This window comes from Nicotiana tabacum, chromosome 6 (genome assembly GCF_000715075.1).
Source record: "Nicotiana tabacum cultivar K326 chromosome 6, ASM71507v2, whole genome shotgun sequence".
NCBI lineage: Eukaryota > Viridiplantae > Streptophyta > Magnoliopsida > Solanales > Solanaceae > Nicotiana > Nicotiana tabacum.
In genome coordinates, this window is record NC_134085.1 from 83377732 (window position 1) to 83405191 (window position 27460).

At 38.4% G+C, this 27460-nt stretch overlaps 1 long non-coding RNA gene across 1 annotated transcript; it reads right to left on the reverse strand.

Annotated features, from left to right (window-relative positions):
- Positions 1 to 3734: 3734 nt before the first annotated feature.
- LOC107761236 (uncharacterized) lies at positions 3735 to 8593 on the reverse strand. Its single transcript, XR_001642549.2, has 2 exons — positions 7974 to 8593; positions 3735 to 5451 (listed from the first exon to the last, which is right to left on the reverse strand). It is a non-coding gene; the product is annotated as an uncharacterized LOC107761236 (long non-coding RNA).
- Between the last annotated feature and the right edge of the window lie 18867 nt (positions 8594 to 27460).

A 27460-nucleotide genomic window follows, 5' to 3' on the forward strand; every position in this document is an offset into this window, starting at 1 on the left:
CATAAAGGCTGATCGAAAAGAAGAGAAAGCTAAAGAATCACATCACCCAAGTAAATCAAGAGTATGATTATTGGACCTTGAATAATTATAGAAGTTGTGCTTGAGAACATGATAGAATCACTCTTAATATCAGATGTTCAAGAGAAATAACATAACAACCATAATCTATAATGGCTCTACAATAAAGCCAGTTAGAAGAAGTACCAGCCTCATAAGAAATCAGTATGAAGCTCCCATCGGATAGTGTATGTAGTAGAGGTGCGAGTATTATAATAAAGCTTCAAGTTATGGACGTGAATTATACATATGTGGAAGGATGGTCATGAAAGAGATAGAAGATATGATTCCAAATTTTAAGGTAATTATGGCAAAGGTGAATAACGTATGAGATACTCAAAGGCAGAAGATCGTGAATGATCCATACTTCGGATAGAAGTCTATAAGCGTGGGAATTCAATATCCAGGAATGATAGCAGCGGCGTCAGTAGCATATCTTCCAGCCTATGGTCTAGCTATCGAAAAGCCTGATTATGAGAGTAAAGGATAGTTAGAGACGATGTGATGTCTCGCTTGATGTTCCAGAACAACATAAGGAAATCTATGGTGCAAGCAAGTTGAAGGAAGGTCGCGGATAGAATAAATATATATGTATAGGTCCCAAGCTAAAGTATAGTAGAGCGACAAAGTTTTAACGAAATATGAGTAAGGATGAGGAAAGGCAAGTGAAAAGGTGACGAGAACGGATAAGTCATTGGAATTGAAACCCATGAAAAAAAGAAAGCTAATGGTTTCTCTAAGTTATAGAAAGTTTAGTATAGCCTCAAGGAACTCAAAGGAGTCTAAGACTAATAACATTCAGAAGAGATGGAATGCTGCTCTGTTAATAGAATGGGGGTGTAATTATTGTAGAAAAAAATGACGTTTGGGCCTTCGATTGAGTAATGATCTGACGAATAAAAGAAAGGGATCTCATGAATTGGACAGGATTAAAATACCCACGCAACGTAAATCACACTGGGATGCCGTGAGATACGGTTATGAAAGAAGGGTATCGCCCCAGGTGGATTAATCTAATCATTTCTGATGTTCCCCAATAAAACGTGAATCCTAACAGCAATATTGTATAAAAGGTTAAGTTATCAGGGTGGATTATGGATCAAAATTACGGTGAATCAACAATGGATGGATAATAGTTATGAAGTATGAGAAGAGATTAGGCTGTCATTCTTAAGATGAATAGTAATGTGGAAGCATTAGAGGACATAGATTTATACGTGTGGGATATGCAATGAAAGTAACTTGGAATTTGGTAGCAGACCTCAGTAACAAGAAGTCGAGGTAAGAGTTATGGTACAGTATGACCTATGTAGATGCAGTAAAGTCATACGAATGGATAACCATGCCTATAAAATAAGATATAGCAATATTCGTAAGTTCGACAAAAAGCGAAGAACTTCAGGATTGGCTAAAAATAGGAGGAAAAAGGAGAGGAGACTCGCATAAGCACACTTACAAGGTCAGTATCGTAGAAGCTTCATGATGGGAGGTAGCAACAGTTATGAGATTGGAAGGAATTTGATCGCAACTCATGGCGTGGGAAAGAGGCCTAAAGGGGGGGAACACCCTGTCCTTTGGACTTATTCACAAAACAGTTGCCTAGATGGCAAGAGGACTGCTAAAGTATTCGCAAGAGCTATGGGATACGAGAACGATAAGCGCTTCAGTCAACATTCGAGGACGAATGTTCCAAAAGGGGGAATGGTGTTACACCCCATATTTTCCTACGTGAAAATACGCCATAAATAAAATAATGAGAGCCCGAAAGTGAGATGGCACGTCCTGCATTATTACAATATGGTGATGTCATGTTTTGTAGTATAAAGTTACCGTTGCACCCTGAAGTATTGTGCGTTAGAATTTCATTTTCAGTTAACCGATGTAAGACTCGGGGATGAGATCATCTTGACGTTAACGTACTTAGGATATTTATAGCAAGAAATAAATAAGTGTTATGAAGAATAAGAGGGCACATAGATTAAAAAAAACGAGTTTCGTTGAATGTAGTCAATTTGGAATAAAATACGGGTCGAGCGATAATACTCGATAATTACGAACTAGTACCATGCAAGATACCATATGACCATGATAGTATAATATATAAAGTATATATGAAGTATTTTAAAAATAAATAGAATTTTAAGTAATTTGTGGTAATTTTTAAATTATGCAGTTAATTGACTAATTACCGGGTAACGGGACATTACCCGGTTAACTAATAAGTGGTTAAAAATTTATATACCACCCCCCACGTGGAAAAAAGCCACAATTTTTGAAGTGACTAAGTAGTCACTATTTCCAAATGACTAGTCTTGAAGATGACTAAGACTCGTGGCCAAAATCACATTCTGTATTTGGTTTCAAACCAAATACAATAGAAACATAATCAATTGTCCACTATTCAAAATCAGTAGAAACGTTTCCTTCAAATTCAAAACACCAAGATCTGCTTTAGGCTTAAAAGCCAAGGAAGATAAAGCAGAAACGTTCCACCTCAATCAAAAGCTTTATTATGAAGCAATTTCGTCCAAACATAACAAATTAAGCAAAATCTCGTTTAAGAATTTCAACAAAAGCAGATTTTTGGAGTTTTAAGGAATATTACACGAAGTTTTCCCTACTACAGGTATGTTAAGGTCCTCCCTTCTTTCTTTTGGCATGGTCCAAATTATACTGAAGAAATGAGCAAACACACAGTTTCTATAAATTACTCTATTCATAGAATTATTAGGGGTGTATATATTCTTGATTCCCCATGAAAATTATTATTATTTTCTGTTTATGGGTCTCAAAATAATACGCAGTTGGAAAAGTTTATCCGGAAGGAATATCGAGATTATTATGTATTTTTCATGTATTTCACTCATTTATACATGTGAATTGACCCATGACCAGATGGTATTATATACGCGTATATATGTACATATATGTATATGGGATATGGGAAAAGGTTACGACGTTATATACGCACCACCACCTGATCAGCTGGTATATGATTCTTATGTTGCCCACAGTGGCTGAAATATGATTCAAACGGCATTATATACGAGTATATATGTATGTATATGTATATGGGATATGGGAAGAGGTTATGGCGTTATATACGCACCACCATTTTGCCCATAGTGGCCGATATGATATGATGGGATGCCATCAGAGGCTAATGATGTTATAAGACATGTACGTATGCACAACATGACATTCATACACTTATGCATAACGCTAAAAGTATTTCATGATTTATAGAGTTATTCAGACTTACAAGTTGAATCAAGTACTCTATATTTCTTCCATGTCTATTATGTACTTATTTATATGCCTTACATACTCGGTACATTTTTTGTACTGACGTCCCTTTTGCTTGGGGACGCTGCATTTCATGCCCGCTGTTCCCGATAGACAGGTCGAGAGCCCTCCAAGTAGGCCATCAGCTCAGGGGAAGATGTTAGTGTGCTCCAATTGCTTCAGAGTTGCTTGTTTGGCTGGTATGATTTAAACGTGTATTGTTTGGTATGGCGGGACTCTGTCCCGACCTCTATGACATTCATGTACTCTTAGAGGCTTGTAGACATATGTAGTGTACGTGAAAGATTGTACTGCCTTGTCGGCCTATGTTTTGAGTTTATAAATGAATATGTTGGCCTATTAGGCTCGTATGTCACGTGTATATGGTAATGTAATAAGAAAGATACGTTACGTTGGTACTCAGTTGAGTAAGGTACCGGGTGCCCGTCGCGGTCCATTGGTTTGGGTCGTGACATAATGAGTAATATATGATGACACATATGAAAAAGTTGAACCATGATCAAATAATACAGAGGTATCCCTGTGGCAAACTGAGATAATACCTATGACCACAACATCTGAAGTAATAGCATCTGTTCTGGCAAGTAGTGCATAGAAACTGGCATGACCGCTACCCGATCGGCCTCCCCCTCTAGGGCGACACCTAGCTTACTAACCTCCACCCCGAGCTGGCTGGGCGGGTGGGGAAGTAACTGCTGCTGAAGTCGATGACTGACTCCTCTGCTGAGGCGGACCCCTATGACAACGAGGACACTGCCTCCACATATGCCCAAAGTCCCCACACTAAAAACAACCCCCTAGTGCTGGTAACGGGAACTAGAGGGAACCCCTCGTACCGGGGTAACTGGTAGAAGATCCTGGAATGGAAGAGTCGTGAACTGATGGAGCACATGACGAACTCTAGGCTGGGAGGGTTCTAAGTGATGAATGGCCCTAATGAGAATTGTGAGAACCATGGCCCGATGATGCACCACGGTGAACTGGTTGAGCAGACAGAGCATGTCTGAATGGACGACCTCTACCGTGCTGAAACTGAACCCCATGAGGAGCACCACCAAAACTACCGGATCCACGAGGCCTCTTGGCCTCCCTCTCCACTCGCTCCTGCAGTGAATCGACTCTATGTCCCGAGCAATGACAACAACTTCCTCAAAAGAAGCACCAGACACCCTCTCTCTAGTCCTATGAATCTGCAGCTGATATGTGAGGCCATCAACGAACCTCCTGATCCTCACCCTATCTATGGGAACAAACCAAATAGCATGATGGGACAACTCAGAAAATCTCATCTCGTACTGCGTCATAGTAATATAGTCATGGTGCATCTACTTAAACTGTCTGTGCAGCTCTTCTCTACGAGATTGCGACACATACTTTTACAAAAAGAGAACGAAGAACTGCTGCCAGGTAATGGGCGCTGCACCAACAAGCATACTCCTCTCATAAGCCTCCCACCAAGTAAAGGCAGCTCCAGAGAACTGAAAGGTAGTGAATAAGACCCCACTAGTCTCCAGAATACCCGCTATACGGAGAATCCTCTAATACTTGCCCAAGAAACCCTGGGCATCCTCACCCTCTGTACCACTAAAAGTCAGAGGCTGAAGTCTACCAAACCTCTCAAATATTTGCTACTCATCATCAGGCATGACTGGAACTACATAGTCTTGAGCAGGTGTAACCAGTTGGGCAGGTGGTGCCCCCTATGTTTGATGTCCCTGAACAACTTGCTCGAGTGTACGAGCGGTGGGAGTTTGAGTGCCTTCTTAGGCCTGGGAAGTAGCTACTGCGGCCAGAACAGAGACCGCCTGAACAAGACTGGTGCACACTGTCAGAATCTGAGCTAAGGTCTCCTGAAGACTTGGATAACAATAGGCACAGTCGGTGCATGGGCTGGTCCCGCTGGGGCATCCACAACTGGGACCTGATCATGTACTAAGGCAATTGGTGGATCTGCAGGTGCCGCCCTAGCTGTTGTGCGGGCTACACTCCTACCCTACCACGGCCTCGACCGCGATCTCGGCCTCTAGTGGCCCCAACTGGTGGTACTCGTGGTCATCTGTCCTAACCGATAGCACGTGTCCTCGTCATCTGTGAGAGAATAGAATAACAAAAGTTTAGTTACCAGTATTAACAGATTCGCATGATAAGAATTAAAGAATGTGAAGTTTCCTAAGGGTTCTATAGCCTCTAAAAGATAAGTACAAATGTCTTCATACCCCTCCGCAAGGCTCTACTAAACCTGCTCATGACTCGTGAGACATATGTAACCTAGGCTCTGATACCAACTTGTCACGACCCAAAAACCAACCATGGCATGATGACGCCTATCATGGTACTAGGCAACCCAACACATTAACAAAACAACACAATATTTTCATTTTCAAGATAATTCCAAAGCTATTTAATATAAAACCATTATAAAGGAGTTCAACTCAAACAAAAGTGCAGAAAAGAAAGCCCGACATCGGGATGTCACTAGTCATGAGTATCTGCTACAATATTTTTGACAATTTCGAGACTAGCATAGTTTGGAAAATAACTAAATGCAACTAAAGGAAGATAAGAGGGAGAAGAGTAGGGCTACGATTGTCAGGTATCTACCTTGCTATCTCCGAGAAAATCTATAACTGGAATAGTCAACAACTGCTACCGTGCCCAGATAAGCTTGGGTTCTCACACAAGGTGCAGGGAGTAATGTGAGTACGCCAACTCAGTAAGTAACAATAGTAAATAAAGGTTGAGAAGTAGTGATGAGCAATAATGCATGTAAAGTTCATATCACAGAATCTTAGTAAAATATTGCATGCCTTTAAAACTATAGTTTGAATCAAATCAGCTTGTTTAAGTACTGTCACACCTCCTTTTTTCCTACACCCTCGGAAAAGGGTATAAGGGAGTTTTTTTCCAACTTAAAGTGACAATCGAAACGGGATTATTTATTTATTAAATTCAGAGTCGCCACTTGGGATAGTTCATGGTGTCCCAAGTCACCGGTTCCAATCCCGAATCGGGGAAAAGATTGACTCTATTTTATAGTCCGCGAACACAGAAATTCGAATAAGGAATTCTGTTACCTCGGGAGAAGGTGTTAGGCATTCCCGGGTTCCGTGGTTCTAGAACTATGCTCAACTGTTATAATTGGCCTATTATCTGATTTTAAGACATGTTTTAGCCTATGGTATATTTTAACTTATTAGCCGCTCTTATTTAATAATTTTTAGGGAAATTTCAACGTTATTTAAAACATGTCATGAACCATAACACATAAATGCACCCATTGTCCCCGATATATTTTATTTAACGTTGTTGGGATTTGGATTTGGGTCACATAAGTGCACACCCGAGTTTAAGAAAGTAATTTTTAAAATAGAGCGCCTAAAGGAACTACGCACTTTCGACTTTGTGAGGGCCATGGAAAATTCAACTAAATGGCACGCCTCGATTTCTAATAGTCATGCACATGTTTATTTTTTTTATTCTTATTAGGTCGAGCCCGATATCTAAAGCATGGAACAAATTAATTGCTAGTGGGCCTCGGTCTTTATCCGATCCCCACGACCCAGTATCCTCTAAGATAGTCCAAACAAACCTAAATAAAAATAAACATTCAGCCAATGAGCATTCAAATTGGATAACAAAGTTGCCAACTGAAATGAAGAACAATAAAGTAAAAATGAACCGAAGCCAACGGAAGAGCCGCTTAAAAATATCCCTCATCACCCCATTCTGACTTGCAAATTTGGATTCAATCCTTGGAGAATACTAATATTATGATTACGCTACTTACTTATTCCAACCCAAATCACATGGACCTCTCTTTCATTTTTATGCTTACTAAATGATTCCAATAAAGCGATAAGACAATATATTTACCAATAAATTGGCACACAATATCCCTTAGAACACCAAATAATTCTAAAATGCCTTTGAATTCAATTAACTGAAGTGCTACTTTAATACTAAATTAGGGAAACTTCACTTGCTTAAACTCAAATTGTGAATGAACTTGCAAACAAGGTAAGAAAATCACAACTAGAATATGCCCATTTTGTTAATATACTGTCCATAGCCTGTCTATTTAACATTATTACAACTAAAACAAAATAAGAAAATTATTGTTTCAAAATATCATAAAGGCAGACAAAAATGATGAGTTTAGAAGGAAAAAGTTTACTACAAACGATATCCCAAGAAAAGCAAGAAAGCTAAACTAAACTAAAAGATTGAGCTGAAAATTCTCACCAATATTATTGGTCTCAAATACTGAAGATTGGAACAGGAACGAACAAATTCCTCAATATAACAAAGCTGCCTTAATTTGCAGATTGGGATTAATAATGGAAGACTAATTATAGGTTGGTTTCAGATCACCGACAAAGCATGAAAATAACTAATACAACAATCCAAATATTCAAACTAAAACGTATTGAACAATTAAACCAAAGAAGTAGCAAATCAGAATACATCTTGAATCTTCATCATCTTAAAGCAACATGAACTAATGTTTTAAAACCTAAACAACTAGATACTAAATTAATCTCTCTTTAAACGGCCCTTGCGACACTTTTATCACTATAAGAAGATTAAGATAGAATAGTAGGAAAACAAACCTGTTGAGCAAAATCTTTCAATAATAACAGAAGCAATCAGCAAATACAAGCTTGGCTCCAAATCCAAACGAGAAAGCAAAACGTGATCGAACAGAGCCCACGAACCCGAATCGGAACCACGAACGACGACGAACCAACGACGACGATTTTGAACCGAATTCAAACTCAAGCCAACTCTATGGCTTCGTAATAGAACTTTAGAGGAAGAAATTAGATGTATTTTTGTATTTTTTGTTTTAAGTAAAATTAGGCCAGAAGAATATGATTTTCTCAATTTTTTATGTATCAAAAGTTGGAACCAAAATCAAAGGAGGAGGAAAAATAGAAATCCAAACCAAAACCCTAGTTCTTCCTTTCTTTTTTCTTAAGATCTCCTCTCAAATTCTATCCAGAAGCTCTCTCTCTCTCTCTCTCTCTTTTTTTTAGGCGAGGTCCACGACGGCGGCTGGCTAAACGAAGTTCCCGGCGATGGCTGCTATGTCTCTTTGTTAGCCATCCATCCGATCTTGTATTGTTGGAATGAAGAAGAAGGTGAAGTTTTGGAGGGGTGGGGTCGTTTGGTGGTCTCTTCGGTGAAGAAGACAATCGCCAAGGGGAGGGGTCTCGATGTGTTCAGCCGCGGATGTATATACTTAGGCTAGCTTTTTTTTTTTGTCCCTTTTAGATTTTTTAAGCATTACTTTATAGGTAGAGTCTAGGTTTAGGTGTATTTTTGTGTATTTTGCCCATTATTCCCTAGGTCTTTTGTGTTAAGTCCTTAGGGTCTTTTTTTATTTGTTTTTTTTCCAAAAAAGAGTCTAGAAGGGTCCCTAGGCTTAATGGACTAATCCGAATTGGGCCAAGAATTGGGCTCCAGAAACTCTTAAAATTGGGATCCAACACATTAATTGAATCATTTTAAAATAAGATAAAAATACTACACATTGCAAAAGCTAACATGAAACTATTATATTTTTTTTGTATTTTCAAAATTATATAAAGATAAAAATAAGGTATTATTTATTATTATATTTTTTTAGAATTATGAAAGATACATACTAAAGTTTTTTTTTTGTAATTTTCCATTTTTATGACGAAAATAAAGTAAAGAAGTCAAAAATAGTTGAAATAGCTATATTAGGTCTAAATTAAACATTTACGTGCTAAAATATGAAAAATCTTGGGGTGGGTCAAAAATCACATGTCTACAAATACAGTTCCAGTAAAATCTATTTGAAAACATCTTTCAACCATTTTTGAATTAAAACTAAATCTCATTATCTAGTAGGGTCCAGAGAACTTAAAAACTAAATCCCATTATCCAGGAGGGTCCTGAGAACTTGTAAAATTAAATCTCATTATCCGGGAGGGTCTTGAAAATTTTAAATTAAATCTCATTATCCAGGAGGGTCCTGAAAATTTAAAAACTAAATCCCATTATCTAGGAGGGTCCTGAAAACTTAAAAACTAAATCTCATTATCCAGGAGAGTCCTGAGAATTTTAAAACTAAATCCCATTATCCAGGAAAGTACTGAGAACTTTTAAAATTAAATCTCATTATCTAGGAGGGTCCTGAGAACTTTTAAAATTAAATCTCATTATCCAGGAGGGTCCTGAAAACTTAAAAACTAAATCTCATTATCTAGGAGGGTCCTGAAAACTATTAAGATTAAATCTCATTATCAAGGAGGGTCCAGAAAATTTTAAATTAAATCCCATTATCCAGGAGGGTCCTGAAAATTTAAAACTTAATCCCATTATATAGGAGGGTCCCGAGAATTTAAAAACTAAATCCTATTATTCAGGAGGGTCATGAAAACTTAAAAAACTAAATCCCATTATCCAGGAGGGTCCTAAGAATTTAAAAACTAAATTCCATTATCCAGGAGGGTCCTGAATATTTTCAATTAAATCCCATTATCCAGGAGAGTCCTAAGAACTTTTAAGATTAAATCCCATTATCCAGGAGGGTCCTGAAAACTTTTAAAATTAAATCCCATTATCCAGGAGGGTCCTGAAAATTTTAAATTAAATCCCATTATATAGGAGGGTCCTGAGAATTTAAAAACTAAATCTCATTATCCAGGAGGATCCTGAAAACTTAAAAACTAAATCTCATTATCCAGGAGGGTCCTGAAAACTTAAAAACTAAATCCCATTATCCAGGAGGGTCCTGAGAACTTTTAAAATTAAATCTCATTATCCAGGAGGGTCCTAAAAATTTTAAATTAAATCCCATTATCCAGGAGGTTCCTGAAAACTTAAAAACTAAATCCTATTATCGAGGAGGGTCTTGAGAATTTAAAAACTAAATCCCATTATCCAGGAGAATCTTAAGAACTTTTAAAATTAAATCTCATTATCCAGGCGGGACCTGAAAATCAAACATCAAACTTGTCTGGTGCTTGCCTTTCCCCTGCGAAGGATTTCTTCGGAACAACCGAACTTTTCTACCCCTGTTTCAAATCAAAGAAAAATCTTGTCTTTTTAAAAATGTGGTGGTTGGTTTGTGGCCTCGACTTTGATGGCGATTGCTCCTTCACTTCCCATGATCACTTTGATTTCCACTCGAAGACCTTGTTTGTTTTTTGACTAACCACTTTCTCTGTTATCCTTATCACAGAAACTACCTCTTCTCCGTTCAGACCCAATACCCTCTATCTGTTGCATTGCTCATAAACCGACATTTACCAAACCCTAGTGTTTCACATGAATCTCAAAGCACGACAATTGCCACCCACTCATCGTGCATGTTGTTCTTTCTTTACTTAAACCACTGGCCCTGGCCTTGAGGTCTATTGCTCCTGCACTTGCTATGATAACTTTGATTTTTGCTCGGAAGACCTCGCTTGTCACTGATTAAACACCTTTTGTCAATCTTACCACAAAAAATACATTTGATCCGTTCACCAAACACCCTCCATCTTGTTTCATTGTTCATGAATTGATATGTACCAAACCGTCGTGTTTCACCGAAAATATCTTTGATCCGTTCACCTAACACCCTCCATCTGTTGCATTGTTCCTGAATTGATATGTACCAAACCTTTGTATTTCATAAGGATCCCAAAGCATGTTGATTATTACCAGATCAATGCGCTTGTTGTTCTTTTCTGACTTATGACATTTTGATATGTTAGTCAGACCCCGTTTTGTGCAATTGGACAGCTGGTGAAAATTTTGAAGTCACTTATAACTTGTTCTAACCGCACAGACTCAGGAAGAGGAAGTGAACAAGACAAAAAGAACAGAGTGAAGGACAATGGAAAAAGATGATTCCTAATGAGAAAACTACAAAGTAGAAACCTATCAGTTGTGGATACCAACTTTAATGACCATGACATGCACCTGTGGCCTATTCTATCAAGTAATCCTGGTGTTCGACTCTTGTTGTACCTTTAAACTGTGAAACTGGGCTTCAATGCTCCGATTATCCAATCTGATTCACAATCCTTATTCGACTTGTAGTGCTCAGAGAGTTTTCACCATCAAGCCTCTCTCATTTGTTCTTTCTCTCAACTTACCGTCGCCTCAAGGTTCCCGTGAAGGGTTTCACCAATAAGACTCTCTCATTTTTTATTTCTCTTAGCTTTCCATCGCCTTACGGTGCCCGTGTGGATTTTTACCAATAAAACTCTCTCATTTTTAACATTTTCCTGCTTGGACCAAAGTGTTTCCCCTGATATGCATTACCTCTCGTTGTTTGACCTGACATTTATCGAAGACTGATCGGAAGGTCTTTCTTTGGACCGTAATGTGGGCTTTTGGATAGGGTTAGAAATAAAGGATATTAAAGGCTCAAAACAATTCACATGGGTTCAATATTACAACTTTCAGAATCAAATTTCTTACAACAACCACAACTTCTGCCCCAGTTTCTTGCTTGGGGACTTTTGGATTTTTATTTTGATGAGACCAAACCATGAGGCTGCCTACGTATCTTTAAAAGGAATCAGGTCGAACTTAGTTCATGACATATGAATTGCTTCGTTTTTGTACTTTTCTCTTTTTTTCTCTTTTTTTTTCTTTTCTTTTCTTTTCTTTACTCTTTTCCCATTTTTCTTTCTCTTTTTCTCTTCTTTTTTCCTCTTTTCTCTTTTTTTTTTTAATTTTGTATCTATATTTCTAAACTCTGCTTCTGATTCCAAAAGAGGGATATAAAAGAAAATAAATAAGGCTCGAAGAGGTAACAAAGAATAAAGTGATTAGATAGCAGAATAAAATGTCTTCGTCATTCCAATCTTCAAAGCATGCCAAAACAAACAACACAATTAAACAAACTAAAGAAATCATACATAATATCTTTTAACTGTATCAGAATTGATAACCATATCCACACATTTGCCTTCTACATATGTTAAATACAAAGCACCATTGGACAACACTTTTGTTACCACGAACGGCCACTGCCAATTTGGGGCAAACTTGCCATTATCTTCACCCGATGCAGCATGATGCATTTCAATAGTGTATTTTTATGTTCTACCTGCCCCAGTTTCACACAATTCGGGCTTGAAGTGATCTCAAAATGCCTTTACTTATTTCCCTCCAATGTCCCTACATCTTCAACATTGTTTCATTGCTTTGTGATTAAACTGACTTTTAAAACCAGGATGAGAATTACGCGTGCATGTCATGTCACTAGAGTCAACAGGAAAAGAACTATAAAAAGAAAAGAGAACTAAATGAAAATGACTAGAAATCACAGAAAACAGAAAATTGCATTAGACAGATGGTGAAAGGGTTTGGACAACAAAACAAACAAACTAAACAGGGGTTACAAACCTAGAGCAAACCTAGACAACACTAAATGGGCTATTATGATTAAACAAACTAAGCAAAATAAAGGATATAAGGGTTTGAGTCACAAGACAATATCCGGATTACAACCCTGAAATAACCCGGATAGCAGAAATGACAATAAAATAAACCACCAAAACTCCTCCCTGGCTAACCAAGAAAATAGAGTCTTTCCAATCATCAAACTCAACATCTTAGCCACTGACTTCTGCATCAACATTACTAGTACCTTCACAAGTCTCCATCACATTGTTCTTAACAGATTGCCTTTGGGTCGTTCTTAGGATCATCCTCTGATAGCAGTGAAAGCTTCGTAGCACGTATACCTCCTAGGATCCTAGAAGAATTCTCACATTCCTTTTCAAAATAAATCATACCCACCATATGTGTCTTATTATGCATAGGTGACGGACTTTGGCTAATGTTTGTTGCATCTTTTATTTTGCACGACAATGTCGCATGCATCAATAAGCTTCTGAATCACATTCTTCAGATTCCAACCTTCTCTATGTCATGCCCCGGGGCATCCGAGCAATATGTGCACCTTTGAGAAAAATCAAACTTTTTTGGAAGAGGGTCTGGCATTTTTATCTAGGTCGGCTTCAACATGTCCAATTTCCTTAGTCTCTGGAACAGACTGTCATATGACTCTTCCAATGGAGTGAAGGTTTTCTTCTTCCGCAACCTCTCGTTCATAAATGCTTGATTGGGCCGGAAACCTGATCCGGGGGGTTTTCGGTAGGCTCGTGGAGGTAGATAGGAATTTTGTGGAGCTAGGTACTGAGAGAGTGATGTACGACTTTGGGAGTTATGTGGAGAGAAGTGTTATTTGGAGGATCATCTGGTGCATAAGGATATCCACGGGGACGATGTCGAGGCTGGAAGTGTTAATCGGGAGATCCCATTGGATCATCTTCTCTGTTTCTCTTTCTTCCACCCAAGCTTACTGGGACGTTCTGAATGTTTTTCGAACAACTAATGATTTTGCCTGACTTGATTCCCTCTTCTACTAGCTCCCCCATTTTTAACACATCATTGAGGGGTTTCCCCAGGGCCGGGATTAAATGACTGAAGTAGGTGGGCCCCTGGGCTTGTAGGAAAAGCTCAACCATTTCTTCTTCGCCAATCGGGGTATTGACTCGAGCAGCCTACTCCCTCCATCTGAGCCCAAACTCTCTAAAGCTTTCCTCCGGCTTTTTTCCCATTCTAGAAATGGAGGAGCGGTCTGGGGTCACGCCTGATTTGTATTGAAAGTATTGAACAAAATCTTGATCCATGTCACCCAATGTAGGCCACTTACCAACATCTTGACGAGCATGCCAGTCCAAAGCTGCCCCAGTCGGGCTCTCACTGAAATACGCCATCATCAAGTCATCTTTATCTCCAACACCTCTCATTTCACTGCAATAAACCTTCAGGTGGGATACCGGATCCCCACACCCATCACACAAGTTAAAGTTTGGCACTTTAAACCCCGCGGGCAGGCGAACGTCAGGGGACACAGACAGTTCTTTATAAGCCATGCTTCCCTGGTCTCCCATTCCTTGCTTGTTCTTTAAGGACTGTTCTATGCCTTTCAGCCTCCTGGGTGCCCCATCTTTCCCTTTTCTACCTGTGAACCTTTCATTTTCAATATGAGGCTCATCCCTTGGGCCCTGTTTGTATGAGTAGGTAACCTTGTGGGCAACCTTTGAGGGGTAATATTAGGCATCATGAGCTTGGAGATAAGCGGGTGGATCTGGGGAGTATGGAGAATCATCTGGCATTGTGTCCGGATTTTGGTTAAGGGCAGCATCTAGGAAGCTAGGTGGTGGCAGGGGTGGCACCTTCCCAGTCATCCAAGCCTGATACATGTCAGCCATGTGTTGTTTTAACATATTTACCTATTCAACCAATCTATTGTCCTATTCAACCAACTGCTTTCAAGTGCCGGTATCAACCAACTCAGTTCTGTTGTTGTCTGCCATTGCCTTTTGACGTTATGTTGCAGAGAAGAGTTACCACTTTAAAACCACAAACCAACCACCCGTCTGCTATGAATATAACAAAATGAAGCCATCATGTTAGCGCTAGGGCATTTAACATAAGATAATCTCACTTTATGTGCAATGCACATAGCCACAGTTATCAGTTCTAAAATGACTTCGATGGTACAAAGGTCAGTTGGCATCATCCCAATTTGTTCATTTCAATCCTCTCTTTTCTTTGCTTTTCTAACACTTGTTTGATCATTTTCCTTCCTCATTTTCTAATTTCACTCTTTTCTTTCCTCTCATTTCTCACATCCCACAATTTCATCTCTTTTTTTCTCTTTTTTATCATTTATTCCTTTTTTTTCTTTTAACAGTAAAAAAAATGATTCGATCGAACCCTATGTAGGTTGCCTACGTATCATGACGCTGCATGAATCAGATCTTTGCGTAGTTCTGGAAGAACGAGAATAAAGTAAACAAACTAACGTTCTTTTTTCTTTTCTCTTTTTTTTACCTTAAGGACTATTCTTATAAGAAAAGAGGAATAAAAGAAGCAAATCCTTCTCTTTTTTTTTTGAATTTTCTAGACTTAATGTTCTATAATCTATTGCAAACTCAAACTTAACGAGCATATATTTTTTGCTTTTTTTTCTTTCTTGAAACAAACACTCTATGGGAAATTATTAAGGAAAAATCTTAGAAGAGAAAAAAAAATACTTTTTGATTCCTTTTTTTTAGGAAGAAGATCGAAAGAATAAACCACAGAAAAATATTTTGAATTTCCATTTGATATCCTGATGCAGGATTTTGAAAGAAGCAAAAAGGATAAAACAACATGTTTTTGGATTTCAATTTGATTGCCTAAAGGAAGAAACTTTAAACAAAAGATAAAGTATGTTCTTTTTTCTTCTATGCACAATATCCTAAAGTTCTTAGGAAAATAAAAGAATATATTTTTTTCATTTTTCATTAAGAACCTCAAAAGAAAATCTTTTTGGATTTTTGAGATTAATGCCTTAAGGAAAACTTTTTCAAAGGTACTAAAAGGAATTTTTTTTTGGAATTTTGGTCCTAATATAGTAAAGGAAATATAAAAATAATTTTTATTTAAGTCCTAGATATTAATTGCCTGGAGGAAAAACCACCTCCAAAATACTTTTTTTTTTCATTCCTACAATTAGTATTCTAAAGAAGATTCCTAACGGAAATATGAAACGCAATTTTTTTTTGGATTTATGATTCATTACACACCCTTTCAAATGCAAGATAGAAAGTACAATAATAATACTAAAACTCGACATTACTATACAAAACTATAAGATAAAAGACAACATAAAATAAAATAACAGGCTCAAAACATAAAAAGAAAAGAAAATCTTCTTTTAATCCACTCCTGAATGAGCGATCCTGACTAGATGTCCTGGGGCTCTATCCTGCTCAAACTCCGATAAGTAAATCCACGCCTGTATGAGAAAATTAAAACCAAATAGGTTAAAGACCTAGAGCGTTATGCGAGACAATAACCCTTCCTGTTGAAAACATGCAAGATATGATTTAGGCAATTTTTGCAAAATGACTTATTTGGCCAAAAGATGGCTAGAAGTGCAAAATTGTCTAAGACCCCGCAAAGCCAAGAACCTAAGATTTACTAGAAAGACCGGACTGTCACACCTCCTTTTTTTACCTACACCCCCGAGAGGGTAGATGAGGGAGTTTTTCCAATTAAAGGACAATCGAAATGGGATTATTTCATTTAAAGATTCAGAGTCGCCACTTGGGATAATTTTATGGTGTCCCAAGTCACCGGTTCAAATCCCGAATTGAGGAAAGGATTGACTCTATTTAATAGTCCGCAAACCAAAAATCCGAGTAAGGAATTCTGTTAACCCGGGAGAAGGTGTTAGGCATTCCCGAGTTCCGTGGTTCTAGCATAGTCGCTTAACTGTTATATTCGGCTTAATTATCTGATTTTAGAAACACGTTTTACCGTATGATGCCATTTTAAACTTTAAACCGCTTTTAATTATTGTAAGGAAGATTTCAACGTCATCTAAAACACGTCTTTGGACCACGCCACATGAAATGCACCCACCGTCTGAGACACATTTTATTTAACGTTGCTAAGATTTGATTTGGGTCACATGAAATGCACACCCGAGTTTAGCAAGGTAATATAATTAAAATACGAGCCTAAAGCAACTACGCATTTTTAAGTTTGTGAGGGCCATGGAAAGTTTGCTAATGGCACACCTCGAATGAAAACAAACCAATTAATTAAATGAAGGTCGTGCATTTAAATTTTTTGTTGGTCACAGCACGCCTCGAATTCAATTTTAAGGGAAATTCAAGATTGAACTCTTAAGGGCCCTAACTATATTTGCTAAGTATGGAACACATCAACTGTTGACAAAGAGCCTAATTAAACCTGAGGAGAATAATGAAAGGAGTTATAATTACTTTAACCTAAGGTTTGAACTTAATCCGCTTGATCAACAAGAAACAAAAAAACGCAGAAACTGCACCATCTCTAACCCAAAGCTTGGCCCGGCCTGAAACCCAATTATAGTTGCCCCTTACTACTGATTCTGCGTGAGAGGTAACTGGGGTCAAAGGGAAGCCCAACTGGGCAGCCTAGATACAAAACGAAGGGCAATTGTAATTGTGCCAATTATGATGGCCCAAAACATGATTCAACAAATATACTTAAAGCCAATTATCATTCAAGGAAATTCTAGATTTGGACGAGTGCTAACAATCCTTAAACCAAATGTAAAACATGTTTAGAACTCAGCGCATGCATTCTATAGCAAAAAAAATACAATTTCTGGTCATGACGATAAACCTTTTGCACAAGTTGCTCATCACTTAATGTCAAAACTTACTGAATACAAATTCATGCAACATCCGTTTCAAACTGACCTATTCAGCAAGATTATACCAACTCGAAACTTTCTAAATAAGATGAGAAACCAAGCATGACAAACTGATTCCAATCTGGAGGCTTCCAAATCTAAATCGGACTCAGATTCATTTGAAAGTACCTTTAGACATGTTCATAACTTAGTACATGAATAGAAGCAGGATTACATGATAAGTCATACAATCTTGGATCCAGACCTCAAACTATACAAGAACAAACTTAAACAAGATTGAAAGAGAGCACAACCTGTACCAAATTTGTTAGAACAAAGTCTAGATTGACTTACATTCAAGCCATGGCTGTGACAAAACACAATCCAACAGCCAGACAGTTGTTACTAATTAAATTAGACCATAATCTTTAATTAATATACATTAAGAGACCTAAATAGCTTTAAATCAACTACATTTAAACAAACTCAAATCCAAGCCTTAAAGCAAAATGAAATGCACATAAGAAGCTAAACTAAAAACATAATTGACAACAGGGTAGAGTTTAACACAACAGGGACTGATAATTTCATTTAAAACCAACTGGATCAGAGATATTTATACAAAGCTCAATCAGGTTTCGGTTCCATTCAAGTTTCAAGAGCATACCTGAAAATTGAAAGGGAAAAAGAGGTGAAGAAGCAGTAGATAACAACAGAACAAAAAACTCGGAAGTATCAATGCAACAGTGACCTCACAACAGCTTGAAACATAGGAAAAACCAAAAATCAAACCATCTCCTAACCCAGGTGTAAGATGTGAAACTTTCAGAGATTTTAACTAATGAAGAAGATCAAAAATCCCCAGCTGATACAGAATTTGATCAGTTTTTATCAAAGAAATATGCTGGAAATCAATGCAGTTTCAGAATTCTCAACCGTTTTTGTTTTCTCAGAATTTTTATCTCTTTCAAGTCTCTTGGGTCTGCCTTGAAAGGCAAGTTTTGGATGCCGTTGTAGGCAAGGGTCTAGGGCAGACCTTAGGAATCATTTTTTGCATTTTGCCCCTTTTGGAATTTTCATTATAGCTTAGATATCCCTAGTTAAAAACCAGAAATTCACAACTAACCCCAACCCCAGCTTCCTAGAAGCTTCCCTAGGTAATTGTTCAGAGATTCTTTACCTAGAATACCCAAAATAACCCCCAAATCCTTTGTTATTACTGCAGGACAAAGTCCAAATTCTAAAACTGGGTCCTGTCAATCCCGGCTTAAATCCCCACACTGGATTTTGATTTTTCACAGCCCAATTCACAATCCGAGATTCATAATTTCAAAAGCCACAAACTTAAAAACTAATCAAAATTTTCCCAAAAGGAGATCCGAAAACCTTAAAAATGCAATCAAAATAACAAAAGAAAGTGGATGAACTAATTAACCTAGACACAAGGAATTTAACTAAGTTATAGGCTTAATTAACTATGTGGCTAACTAGAACAATAATCATGCTATTTAATCAGAAGAAACTAAACAAATCAATCAGGACTAGAGATCAGGCTTGGGAAAACAAAAAGAACTAGCGAAGACCAGACGGACAAACCTCAAACTCGGCCAAAACCTCGGCCAAACTTCAAATATGGAAAGAAAGAAAATAAAGAAAGAAGAGAGGGACAACAAGTGAAACATGAAAACAGAAACGGACCCAAAAATGAGAGAAAACTCACCGGCTAAACTCGAAGGGACACTTGATAACTTGATTCAAACGAAATTGATGCCAATAACTTTTCTCTGTCAAGAAAGAACGAATGGCATCAATCTTGTAGTAAGTCGGCCTTCCAAATGTGAGAAAAGCCAATCCAGGTCGATGCATGCCACCTGATTCGACCGAAAATGATTTTAGACCTTTAGGGTTCGAACTCAGATGTAAAATTCGAGACGTTCTGGACAAATTCGAGGGAAAATGGTTACAGATTTGGTATGAGGGGGGTGAGAGGATTCTGGCGTGTTAAAATTGGGGTGAACAGAGGTGGTCGCCGCTACCTTGAGCCGGTGGAAATGAAGGCGGCATCGTTAGGGTTTGAGGGTTGGAGTCCCTGTGAAAAAGACGATGAAGGGGTAGGAGGGTGTGTTTGGACACTTGTATATCAAGCCACCCCCACTTCCTAACCGTCTGATCCCATAACCTCGACGGCCCAGATCGAAACTAACTTAAACGGGGTTGTTTGGGTTGAGGGAGGAGGTGGACCGGGTCAGTGTGACTTTGGGCCGGGTATTGGGGCAATTTTGATGGGTTTTAGGGGTGTAGGGGTTTGGGATTGGAGATAAATCAATTAATTTTAGCCCAAATTCCCTATCCTTTATTTTATTTTATTTTTCAATTTTTCTAATTTCTTCTAAATTAAAATAAACCTAAATTGATTTCTAATCAAATTATCATACCAAATTAAATTAAGTACTCTAAATAATAATTACCACAACTAATTAAATACCAAATTAAAGAAAAACCACCAAAATTCGAAATTAAAATTAAAAAGTGCAAAATAAACTATTTTTGTGATTTTTTTCCATTTTTTATAAAACACTAAATTACTAATTAATTCAAGAATGAAAAATTATATCCTAAAAGCAAATGCAGTGTATTTTTGTATTTTCATGAATTAAATAAAATAAACATGCACAGACAAATGCAAACAATTATCAGAAAATGCCACAAGATCTACAAAAATTGTAAATAATGAAAAGAAGTTATTTTGTTTTGAATTTATGGGAGTAATTCATATAGGGCAAAAATCACATGCTCACAGCTGCCCCTCTTTGCTCGGAAACACGAAGAGTTTTCGTGCAAAGATAAAGTGAGCGGATACGAGCGATTTTGCCCATTTGAATACTCCGTGGGAAGCATTTTTGAAAGATTTGACCGCACCCTACTTCCGAGGTTGCTTACATGTCCTTGGCTATAAAGGAATCAGGTCAGTATAGTTCGGGAAGTTTCGGTAGCTGGGACTACCATGAAGTTGTGGTTTCACTGTTGTTGCTACTTACTGAACCCCTTATTATACCATGATAAAGTAAAAAGAAGCTAGACTAGACTATAATCTATGATTTACAAAAGCCTATCTACATCTTCGAACTTGCTCTTGTGGTTCTTGTTTCCCTGTTGACTGGTATTCTCCTGGTGGAGTCCCCTTGTTGCCGCCTTGAATTGTAATATGAGATGTTTCCCTTTCTCTAGGCAGGCGTCTGATTGCTGAACTTGAAATGTATTCCCTTGTTCTCCAGGTGGGCGCCTGATTGTTGAGCATAAAAAATGTATTCCCTTGTTCTCCAGGTGGGCGCCTGATTTCCACAAAATAAACACAACAAAGAAAACGGCTGCCCCGGTTTGGCATGTTACCAAACATCAGTAAGAAACTTGAACTATACTCCCTTATTTTCCAGGTGAGCGCCTGACTGCTGAATTTGAATGTATTCCCTTGTTCTCTAGGTGGGCGCCTGATTGATGAACTTGAAATGTATTCCCTTGTTCTCCAGGTGGGCGCCTGATTTCAACAAAAATAGACAAAAACAAAGAGAATTTTCTGCCCCAGTTTGGCACGTTACCAAATATCAGTAAGAACTTGAAAACTGAAACTTGAACTATACTCCATTGTTCTCTACGTGGGTGCTTGATTGCTGAAATTAAAAAATACGTTCCCTTGTTATCCAGGTGGGCGCCTGATTGCTGAACTTGAAAAATGTATTCCCTTGTTCTCCAGGTGGGCGCCTGATTACCAAAATTTGAAAAATGTATTCCCTTGTTCTTCAGGTGGGCGCCTGATTACTGAAACTTGAAATGTATTCCCTTGTTCTTTAGGTGGGCGCCTGATTTCAACAAAAATAGACAAAAACAAAGAGAATTTTCTGCCCCAGTTTGGCACGTTACCAAATATCAGTAAGAACTTGAAAACTGAAACTTGAACTATACGTCCTTGTTCTCCAGGTGGGTGCCTGATTGCTGAACTTAAAAAATGCGTTCCCTTATTATCCAGGTGGGCGCCTGATTGCTGAACTTGAAAAATGTATACCCTTGTTCTCCAGGTGGGCGCCTGATTACCAAAATTTGAAAAATGTATTCCCTTGTTCTTCAGGTGGGCGTCTGATTACTGAAACTTGAAATGTATTCCCTTGTTCTTCAGGTGGGCGCCTGATTACAAAGACTTGAAATGTATTCCCTTGTTATTCAGGTGGGCGCTTGATTGTTGGATTTGAAATGTATTCCCTTGTTCTTCAGGTGGGCGCTTGATTACCAAAACTTGAAATGTATTCCCTTGTTTTTCAGGTAGGCGCATGATTACCTAAACTTGAAAAATGCATTCCGTTGTTCTCCAGGTGGGCGCCTGATTACCAAAACTTGAAATGTGTTCCCTTGTTCTTTAGGTGGGCGCCTGATTACCTAAACTTGAAATGTATTCCCTTGTTCTTCAGGTGGGCGCCTGATTGCTGGATTTGAAATGTACTCCCTTGTTCTTCAGATAGGCGCCTGATTTCAACAAAAATAGACAAAACGAAGAAAACTTCCTAACCTAGTTTGGTGGTTGGGCACATATGTGAGTGTTAAACTGAATCATATTGCCAGATATTACTGAGAATTTGAAAGCGAGGTCCCATTATCCAGGAGGGTCCTGACAGCTTCCAGTTAAACGACAGTTTTAAATCTAAGGTATTACTTTCGCTACATCTTGTTATCTAAGAAGGTCTTAAAACTATACCCCATTATCCAAGAGGGTACTGAAAATCAAAAATCAAGTCTTATCTTAAGAGTGACAATTTTTATGGCTGAATTATACTACCCTACAACACAATTTATGCTAAATGTTGTTATCTAATCGAAATCCTAAAGCTAAGTCCCGTTATTCAGGAGGGTCCTGAAAACTCATAATTGAGTCCTATCTTGAACATGCAAACTTCTAATGCAACTTATATTCCTTTGGGGTACATTTATGCTAGATACTATTTCTGAATTTATGCTAGGTCCCATTTTCCAGGAGGATCCTGAAGACTTTAAATTAAACCCCATTATCCAGGCAGGTCCTAAAAATTTCAAATTGAATCTTATCCTAAGCATGAAAACTTCAAAGCCAAACTTATATTTCATCAAGGTAGAGCCTACCTAGATCTTGTTACTCATGAACATTTTGAATTTTAACTAATTCACATTGTCCAAGTGGGTCCTGAGAATTTTTAAGATTAAACTCCATTATCCAGAAGGGCCCTGAAAAATTAAATCTCATTATCTAGAAGGGTCCTGAAAATTTAAAAACTAAATCCCATTATCTAGGAGGGTCCAGAAAACTTAAAACTAAACCCCATTATCTAGGAGGGTCCTAAAAATTTAAAACTAAATCCCATTATCCAGGAGGGTCCTGGCAGCTTCCTACTTGAATCCTATCTCAAACATGCAAACTTGAAACCATCTTGCATTCCTTGGGGCGCACTTATGCTAGATCTTGCTACTCATGATCGTTTTGAATTTTAAACTAGGTCCCATTTTCCAGGAGGGTCCTGAGAATTTCAAATTAAATCCCATTATCCAGGTGGGTCCTGAAAATCACAAGTCAAACCTGTGTGGTGCTTGCTTTTCACCCTTACGGAGGGTTCCTCCGAAACAATCGAAATTTTCTGCCCCTGTTTCAAATCAAAGAAAAATCTTGTCAGTTTAAAAATATGGTAGTTGGTTTGTGGCCTTGACTTTGAGGGTGCTTTCTCCTTCAATTCCCATGATAGCTTTGATTTCCACTCGAAGACCTTACTTGTTTATTGACTGACCGCTTTCTCCATCACCCTTATCACAGAAAATACCTCTTCCCCGTTCAAACGCAATACCCTCTATCTGTTGCATTGTTCATGAACTGACATTTACCAAACCTATGTGTCTCACATGAATCCCAAAGCACGTCAATTGCCACTCACTTAGTGCGTATGCTGTTCTTTCTTGACTTAAACCACTGGCATTGGCCTTGAGGTCTATTGCTCCTTCACTTGCCACGATAACTTTGATTTCTGCTCGAAAGACCTCGCTTGTCACTGATTAAACACCTTTTGTCAATCCTACCACAGAAAATACCTTTGATCCATTCACCAAACACCCTCCATCTTGTTGCATTGTTCATGAATTGATATGTACCAAACCGTCGTGTTTCACCAAAAATACCTTTGATCCGTTCACCTAACACCCTCCATTTGTTGCATTGTTCCTGAATTGATATGTCCCAAACCTTTGTATTTCATAAGGATCCCAAAGCATGTTAATTATTACCATGTCAATGCACTTGTTGTTCTTTTCTAACTTATGACATTTTGATGTATTAGCCATACCCCGTTTTGTGCAACTGGACAGCTGGTGAAAAATTTTGAAGTCATTTCTCACTTGTTCTATCCACAAAGACTCAGGAAAAGGAAGTGAACAAGACAAGACAAAAAAAATAGAGTGAAGGACAATGGAAAAAGATGATTTCTAACGAGAAAACTAACAAGTAGAAACCTATCAGTTGTGGATACCAACTCTAATGACCATGGCATGCACCTGTGGCCTATTCTGTCAAGTAAGCCTGATGTTCGACTCTTGTTTTACCTTTAAACCGTGAAACTGGGCTTCAATGCTCCGATTATCCAATCTGATTCACAATCCTTATTCGACTTGTAGTGCCCGGAGAGTTTTCACCATCAAGCCTCTCTCACTTGTTCTTTCTCTGAACTTACCGTTGCCTCAAGGTGCCCGCAAAGGTTTTCACCAATAAGACTCTCTCATTTTTTATTTCTCTTAGCTTTCCATCGCCTTACGGTGCCCGTGAAGGTTTTCACCAATAAGACTCTCTCATTTTTAACATTTCCCTGCTTGGACCAAAGTGTTGCCCCTGATATGCATTACCTCTCATTGTTTGACCTGGCATTTCTCGAAGACTGATCGGAAGGTCTTTCTTTGGACCGTAATGTGGGCTTTTGGATAGGGTTAGAAAGAAAGGATATAAAAGGCTCAAAACAATTCACATGGGTTCAAAATTACAACTTTCAGAATCAGATTTCTTACAACAACCACAACTTATGCCCTAGTTTCTTGCTTGGAGACTTTTGGATTTTTATTTTAATGGGACCGAACCGTGAGGCTACCTATGTATCCTTAAAAGGGATCAGGTCAAACGTAGTTCATGTTATAAGAATTACTTTGTTTGTTGTGATTTTTCTTTTCTTTTTCTTTTCTCTTCTTCCCTTCTTTTTTCTTTTTGTTGTTGTTTACCTTCTCTTTTTTCTTTTTTTTCTTCTTCTTTTTTCTTTTTTCTTTTCTCTTTCTTCTCCTTTTTCTTCTCTCTCTTTTCATTCTTTTTCTTTGCTCTTTTTCCTTTACTCATCTTTCACGCTTGCGTTTCTGATCTTTGCTACTGATTCCGAAAGAGGGGTATTAAAGAAAATAAATAAGGCTCAAAGAGGTAACGAAGAATAAAATGTTGAGATAGCAGAACAAAATGCCTTCGGCATTCCAATCTCCAAAACATGCCAAGTGCAAACTACACAATTTAAACAAACCAAGGGAAACGTTTGTAACATCTTTTGATTGTATTAGACTTGATAACCATATCCACGCATTCGCCTTCTACATCTGTTAATTACCAAGCCCTATTGGACAACACCCTCACTCTCATTACCACGAACGACCCCCTACAAATTTGGGGCAAACTTGCCATTATCTTCACCCGATGCAGCATGATGCATTTCAATAGTGTATTTTTATGTTCTACCTTCCCCAGTTTCACACAATTCGGGCTTGAAGTGATCTCAAAATGCCTTTACTTATTTCCCTCCAATGTCCCTACATCTTCAACATTGTTTCATTGCTTCGTGATTAAAATGACTTTTAAAACCAGGATGAGAATTACGTGTGTATGTCATCTCACTAGAGTAAACAGGAAAAGAACTATAAAAAGAAAAGAGAACTAAACGAAAATGACTAGAAATCACAGAAAACAGAGAATTGCATTAGCCAGATGGTGAAAGGGTTTGGACAACAAAACAAACAAATTAAACTGGGGTTACAAACCTAGAGCAAACCTAGACAACACTAAACGGGCTATTATGACTAAACAAACTAAGCAAAATAAAAGGATAGAAGGGTTTGAGTCACAAGACAATATCCGAATTACAACCATGAAATAACCCGGACAACAGAAATGACAACAAAATAAACCACCAAAACTCCTTCCTGGCTAACCAAGAAAAGAGCGTTTTTCCAATCATCAAACTCAACATCTTAGCCACTGACTTCTACATCAACAATACTAGGACCTTCACAAGTCTCCATCACATTGTTCTTAACAGATTGCCTTTGGGTTCCCTTTGCCTGCTCGTTCTTAGGATCATCCTCTGATAGCACTGAAAGCTTCGTAGCAAGTAGACCTCCTAGGATCCCAGAAGAATTCTCACATTTCTTTTCAATATAAATCATACCCACCATATGCGTCTCATTATGCACAGGTGACAGACTTTGGCTAATGTCTGCTGCTTTTTGATTTTTCACGACAATGTTGCTTGCATCAATAAGCTTCTGAATCGCATTCTTCAGATTTCAACACTTCTCTATGCCATGCCCCGGGGCATCCGAGCAATATGTGCACCTTTGAGAAAAATCAAACTTCTTTGCAAGAGGGTCTGGCATTTTTATCTGGGTCAGCTTCAACATGTCCAATTTCCTTAGTCTCTAGAATAGACTGGCATATGACTCTTCCAATGGAGTGAAGGTCTTCTTCTTCCGTAACCTCTCGTTCTTAAAGGCTTGATTAGGCCGGAAACCTGATCCAGGGGTTTTCGGTAGGCTCGTGGGGGTAGATAGGCATTTTGTGGAGCTGAGTACTAGGAGAGTGATGTACAAATTTTGGGAGTTCTGTAGAGAGAAATGGCGTTGGGGAAGATCATATGGTGCATAAGGATATCCACGGGGACGATGTCGAGGCTGGAAGTATTGATCGGGAAAGCCCATTGGATCATCTTTTCTATTTCTCTTTCCTCCACCCAAGCTTACTGGGATGTTCTGAATGTTTTTCGAACAACTCATGATTTTGCCTGACTAGATTCCCTCTTCTACCATCTCCCCCATTTTTAACACATCATTGAAAGGCTTACCCAAGGCCGGGATCAAATAACTAAAGTAGGTGGGCCCCTGGGCTTGTAGGAAAAGTTCAACCATTTCTTCTTCACCAATCGAGGGACTGACTCGAGTAGCTTACTCCCTCCGTCTGAGCCCAAACTCCCTAAAGTTTCCTCCGGCTTCTTTTCCATTTTAGATAGGGAGGAGCGATCTGGGGTAACGCCTAATTTGTATTGAAAATATCGAACAAAACCTTGAGCCATGTCACCCAACGTAGGCCACCTACTGACATCTTGACGATTATGCCATTCCAAAGCTGCCCCAGTCAAGCTCTTACTGAAATGTGTCATCAACAAGTCATCTTTCTCTCCAACACTTCTCATTTCACGGCAATAAACTCTCAAGTTGGCTACAGGATCTCCACACCCATCATACAAGTTAAATTTTGGCGCTTTTAACCTCGCGGGCAGGTGAACGTCAGGGGACACAGACAGTTCTTTATAAGCCATGCTTTCCTGGTTTCCCATTCCTTGCTTGTTCTTTAAGGACTGTTCCATTCCTTTCAGCCTCCTGGGTTCCCCATCTTTCCCTTTTCTTCATGTGAACCTTTCATTTTCAACATGAGGCTCATCCCTTAGGCCCTGTTTGTATAAGTAGGGAACCTTGTGGCAACCTCTGAGGGGTAATATTGGGCATCATGAGCTTGGAGATAAGCGAGTGGATCTGGAGAGTATGGAGGATCATCTGGCATCCTGTCCGGAGTTTTGGTAA